This window comes from Columba livia, chromosome 1, assembly GCF_036013475.1.
Source record: "Columba livia isolate bColLiv1 breed racing homer chromosome 1, bColLiv1.pat.W.v2, whole genome shotgun sequence".
NCBI lineage: Eukaryota > Metazoa > Chordata > Aves > Columbiformes > Columbidae > Columba > Columba livia.
In genome coordinates this window covers 138,281,789-138,287,788 of record NC_088602.1, presented here as the reverse complement: position 1 = coordinate 138,287,788, position 6,000 = coordinate 138,281,789, and the positions used below count along the sequence as shown (strand labels likewise).

At 41.1% G+C, this 6,000-nt stretch overlaps 1 protein-coding gene across 2 annotated transcripts in view; it reads left to right on the top strand.

Moving 5' to 3' along the window:
* The first annotated feature begins 2,401 nt into the window (after positions 1 to 2,401).
* SHISAL1 (shisa like 1) overlaps positions 2,402 to 6,000 on the top strand; it is a 208,813-nt gene continuing 205,214 nt past the window's right edge. The window contains exon 1 of one of the 2 annotated variants that reach the window (XM_065032822.1): positions 2,402 to 2,680. The gene's annotated coding sequence lies outside the window, so the exon portion shown is untranslated. The remainder of the gene's footprint in view (positions 2,681 to 6,000) is intronic. The other variant, XM_065032833.1, reaches the window with a different exon arrangement.

Genomic DNA, 6,000 nt, shown 5'->3' with positions numbered 1-6,000 from the left:
CACTGGTTTCAGCTTCAGTCCAACTTTGTCTTCTCTACTATCTTTGGCTGCCCAGGCAATGCTTTGCTATGCCTCCCTGATAGCCTGCCTTAGCTTCCAGCTTACATGTATTTTTTTTTCTTTGAGTTGCTCAGGAATTTCCTCTTAAGTCAAGCTGGCCTCCTGGCTTGTTTGCTCACTCTTTAGCACACTGGAATAGACTGCCCCTGTGATTTGATGAGGTTGTCCTTGAAATCAGCCAGCTCTCCTGGGCCCTTTTGCCTCCCAAGGCAATGCTTCATGGGGTCTCACCCACCTGTATAAACAAAAATCCATTTTCCTGAAAGCCAAGGTCTTTGCACTTTGTTTGCCTCAGATTCTTAGGGTCTTAAACTGCAAGTCATGATCGCTGTAGTAAAGGCTACCACTGCCTGAACATCCCCAGCAAGTTCTTCAGTCATGAGTAGAAAGTCCAGTGGAGCACCACCTATAGGTACCTGTCAAATATCTGCAGCATAAACTTTCACAGACATGTTTTATAAATCTCCTGGATTGCTTGCATCTCACTATGTTGCTCTTTCCACAAGCATTATGCAGTTGAAATTTCTCATGAGAACCAAGGCCTATGTTATGAGGCCTCTTCCTTTTGTTCAAAGAAGTTTTGACTGGGGGTCTGTAGGAGACCTCCACTATGGCTACCTCTTTTGGTGGTCTCTCTAATTTTGGTCCATAAGCTCCCAGCTCTCTGTTACCAATCCTGTAGCAAAGCTCTATGGATGGAGCATTTATTCAGAGCACAACCCCTTGCATTCACAGCCTGTTCTTCCTGAAGGGCTTGTACCCACCCATTACAGGGCTCTGTGTGAGCTATCCCATCTGTGTCATGTCATTCCAGTTGTATCTTAGCTCTGCAGGTTCATGCAGATCTGGCTCTTCCTCTGTTCCATGTGCTGCATAGTCACGTACAGGCACTTCAGATGGTTCTCCGGTTGTATCACTCTTGCAGGAGGAGTGAGAGCTTCCTTTGTTATACTGTCAGGTAGGTACCACCCCCATTTCTTCACAGTCTTATTCCCTGACTTTGGTTTCTGGTCTTTATCCACCAGTAAACCTAGTTTAAAGGCCTCCTCACTAAGTTAGCAAACCTCATGAAGATGATCTTCTCCCACTTTGTTAAGTAGATCTCCTGTCTCCCCAGCCAACCTTGCCACCCAAAGAGCATATCTTGGTTTTAGAAGCCCAAATCCTGCTGGTGTTCAAGGAGAGCAGCAGCTGGCCCCTGCCCCCTTCTCTCTTGCCCTCAGAGCTACAGAGTGCTGTAAAAAGACATTCTGGTCTTCTAGGCAATGAAGAATGCACTATGTTTCTTGATAAGGTAGTACAATGTCTTACTTTCCTTACCATAACTAAAATTAAGGAAAAGCTACACCATATTTATACTCTGAATATGTCTAACTTCAGTTTATTCTAATGGATCTTGGGGGAAACTCTATCTGCTAAATTAAATCCAGACAGGAAAGATTCTGTAGTTAAAAGCTTGGATCACACCTTCTGATGCAATGAAACATTTGGTCTAGTCATCTTGAAAATACCAGAGCAAACTAGGAGTTACAGAATGAAGGTAGGTTATAACTCCGTCATGCTCCAGAACAACCTGTTTAGGCTTTTAAAAGCAGGCATCTTTTTAACTGCCTCTTACATGTTGGTGTTCATTATGTGCAGCCTTTCATGAAGCATACTTGGAGTTTGTGCTTAAAATGCTCTTCTGTTTTGTATGCTCAGGAGAAGCTCATCTGCTTTCAGAATTCCTGATTGGATGGAACATAAACATCCATGAGCTGATGGGCTCTGATCCATTTCTTTTTAAAAAAAACCCAAACACATCTCATAGTCATCAACACTGGTATTTAAACTTGCATGCAGTTTTAGACAAACTTTGGTTTGTTGCACAATGTCATTGTGAAGTGCAGGCTCTCCCTTAGAGACATCACATTCTGCTTTCTGTGGTCCACGATGATATGCATGTTAGAGCTGCCTTTTCTATCTGTCTTAATGTTGTAACCCTAATATCCTCTTCTGCTGCCTGTCTTTTCCCATCAGTAAGAAGGAGAAAGAAGCCTGCAACTCCCCCGCACACCCACCGCCACCTCCACAAAATCACAACTGGGCTCAAAGCTGTGTGAAGAAAAACTGACAGACTGCAATTCTGAATCTAAAAATCTTCACAAACCTCTCCTGTAATTCCTGTGTTGAAAGGGGTTGTGTGTGCTAAATATAAACCTTTTCAGATAACGTAAGAGAAACAGTCAGGGAGCTCATGATTAGGAAAAGAAAAGCCTTATGAACTGATATTGTGATGGCAGAATACCAAATGCTTTCTATCAGTTCAACCTGCATTTCAGAATCCATCTGGTTTTGAGTTGGAGTGGTGCTTTAGGTGACTTGGAGACAGGTGGCTTCAGAGAACATCCAACACTTCACTTTTGGCAGGGTGAAGACAGAGAAAGGCTTTATTTTGCACTGTATTACAGAACTGGCATCCAGGGGAATCTGCTTTTGGATGAAGTGAGGCTCATACAGATCTGCAGTTCATCTGAATGTACCTGGAGCTTGGAGTAAGTTGATCAGTAGGCAGCCACTCTGAAACACATTATTATTCGTTCCTCAGACACATCAGTGGTGACAACTGACTTGCTAACAGGTAATGTTATTTATAGTCCTTGTTGTAGCTATCAGAAATTGTTTATCGTTCATTTCGGTCTTGGAGTACTAATATTGTTCATTCTTAAATACTTGGCAAGACATTTTTCCTTTCAGTTCATCAGCAATTCTTTAATGTATAACACTCTAGCTAATGCTTGTTGCCAAAGAGAAGCTTTTTGACAGAATTTTGGAATTTTCATTAAAACAAAATAGGTTTTGAGTTGTTATTCTAGTGGCTTTTCTTGAAAGCTTTCATACATGTAAAAAATTCAAATTTGTAAGAGGTGTAATGAAAAGTTGATGTTGCTAAGTTAAAGATTTAACTTTTTGAATCTTACTGGGAAATTAATTTAGATTTCTCTGTCAGGAAGCCATATGCGTGGTCTCAAATGACAAAGATTTTTATTTTTTTCTGAAAAGACAGCAAGTGCCATTTCCCTAGGATTTCTACTGTAATGTGTTTCTACTCCACATGATAATGTTACTATGTATATTTGAGGAACTACTGCTAGTTTGTTTAAGACATCATCTTCAGAAAGCAACAGAATTTATGATACAGGAGGTGAGAAATTTGAAAGCTGAAAAAAAATAAGCTGCTGGAAGGTTAGGGTTTATAAGAGAATAATATTCAGCATACCAAATGTGAGCTTTAACTCCTAGAAGACTAGTATTATTTAGGTTGACAATAAAATAAGTGTATAGACAAATGCAATTTATACTTCCAGTCTCCACAGACCTGTACCATGGCGTCAGCCAGGCAGGTGATGTCCTGCTCTTCCTTAGTGTGCTGAAAAGGAGAATGGGCAGCTGTGTGCAACGGGAAATGGGTACCTCTACCATATCACCATGTACTGTTTCACTGAAATCAGATCAGATCAATGCTTTTCCAGTTTTTTAAAGGATTTGTCTTTGCAGATGCCAATCATATTCTGCGTGAACTGTATAAACTGATACAATTATTCTAACAATTTTTTTTTTCCTCTTGGTTGATGGATAAGATTCATTTAATGCTTTGGGATCATACTCATTCTATGGTATATGCACATATGAAAATATTAATTACTGTCTAAATGGGTTCTTTGCCTAATATGCATAAAGGGTATTTAAAGCAAAAGCATTATTTTTGATCCAAATTTCCTTGTGAAAGAGCAGATAACTTTATTAAAGTATCTAAGGTACCCAGGATTATTTCCATGCCTAAGGTGAAAATGTTACATGCTTTTTCTCTGCTGAACTTCTCACTAAATTGATGACGGCCAGAATCAATTACAAATCAGTTCCTCTAACTCGGGTTTGAACTACCTGGCTCTGAAGATGAATAGGTGAAAAATCGTTATTCTGACAGCTCACAGTATGGATTCATTAGGATTTCTGTACTTTACAAAGTATAAAGTTAAGGCATGGCCACTGTCAGAGTGTCTTTAGGCTCCAGCTGATTCAAAATGTGGGGTGCATTAATCATGTGGCACTTTTGAGTCTGTAAAGGATCAGCTAAATATGAAACTGCATACCATATTGCCTCCTGTGAACCTGTATGCTCCCCCTGTTAGCAGGTATATTATGGTGGAGCATTAGCCAAGGTTGAAGTATGTTAGTAGTAGGAGGTAGCATTCTCAGAAGGTGGAGAAGAGGGGAGTTCAGTAGTGGAACTGAGGAACTGAAAAACTTGAGCTTGTCCTAAACATCTCTGGGTTCTGCAAGAAGAATGACATAGAACACAGTCAGTAAAGTAAAATTCAACAACTTCTGAGTTGCAGTCACAGGTCAACATCTCGAGTGTGGGGGTCTCCTTCTTAGAAAGGCTTTACTTTCCATGTCTGTATATCTAGTACTTGCCCTCAGTAGGTAACATGCTTAAACAATTTAAAGCATGTTGAAATATTGCAGTAACACCAGCAAAAAACAAACTCCCTTCTCCGTGGCTTTTTGCCACATCAGCTGAGCAGATTGTGTCATGCCAGCTTCGAGGGTGGTGTTTCCTCCTGCTTGTCCTCTGAGTCAGCGGCAGACAGGTCTTGCCAGGGCTGGCGGCTGCAGCAGGGAGGGACGAGCTCCCCCAGGTCTTGCTGGGGAGTCCGAGAAAACAGGTTAGTAAGTCATCTGTTTAATGCTGCATTAAGTGTTTCATTGATGACGTGTAACTTGGCTCCATATGAAAAATTACTTATGATGATTTAGAAGATACTGTCCCTTTCTGTGTGGGAGTTAGCCTATTTTTTTTTTTTTTTTTTTTTTGCATGTGGATGAAATAATCTGGTAATTTATCCTGAGAGAAAATATTTTCTTGCACAACTCTAGCCATGTAGCAAATATTCTTGAATCAGCATGCTATTGGGATTGGGTCCTTTCTTGTGCTTAACGATGGTCTGTTTTCTTGTCAATGAGTGATTATCCCATACTCACCTTCTGCCAGTTGTGCAATCAAAACACTCAAGCATTGAAGCCACAGCTGACCAAAAATAGTGCAGGAAAATGGGTTAAAAAGTATTGATCAAAGAATGCATGTGTAAAGCAGAGGCGAGAACAGAAGAGTACCCAGTGTTTTCCAGTTACCTGTAGGACTGGAAGCTGGACATATGTCCTGAATTGAAACCATAGAATGTCCTGAGTTGAAAGGGACCCACAAAGATCATTGAGTCCAACTCCTGTCCCTGCATAGGACAACCCCACAGTTCACACCATGTGTCTGAGGGCCTTGTCCAGTCTCTTCTTGAACACTGTCAGGCTTGGGGCCGTGACACCTCCCTGGGGAGCCTGTTCCAGTGCTCCACCATCCTCTGGAGGAAGAACCTTTTCCTAATGTCCAACCTAACTCACCCTGGCACATCTTCCTACCATTCCCTTGGGTTCTGTATCGGTCCCCGGGGAGAAGAGGTCACTGCAGGTCTTGCAAACGAGCAGTTTCTCAGAAAATTTTATAAGTGCTCCCCTTATCCAGGGGTCAGATGCTTCAGGGTGAAAGGAGCAATCTTCCTTACCACAGGAAAAAGACTGGAGCATTCACATGGTTTTAGTGAAATCCGTTTGATGGCCGCTGGTTGTAAGATTTTCTGAGGCAAACATTGTCCATGTTCCCTATAACAATTCACTCGTGGTTACACAAACCTTTTAAAAACACTGTTGTGTACGTGACTGTAGTATATATAAATTATTGCACTGCCACATGTCTCCATGATTTTTTCTATAACTACCTAGTATTGTGCTGAGAGAAGATGTAAGTTATTGCCATGCATTGTTCATAGTTTCAGAAGCCTGGTTTAAGAACCATGACACCATTATATGAGTAGCTGCCCAAGTAACATACCAATAACCATTACA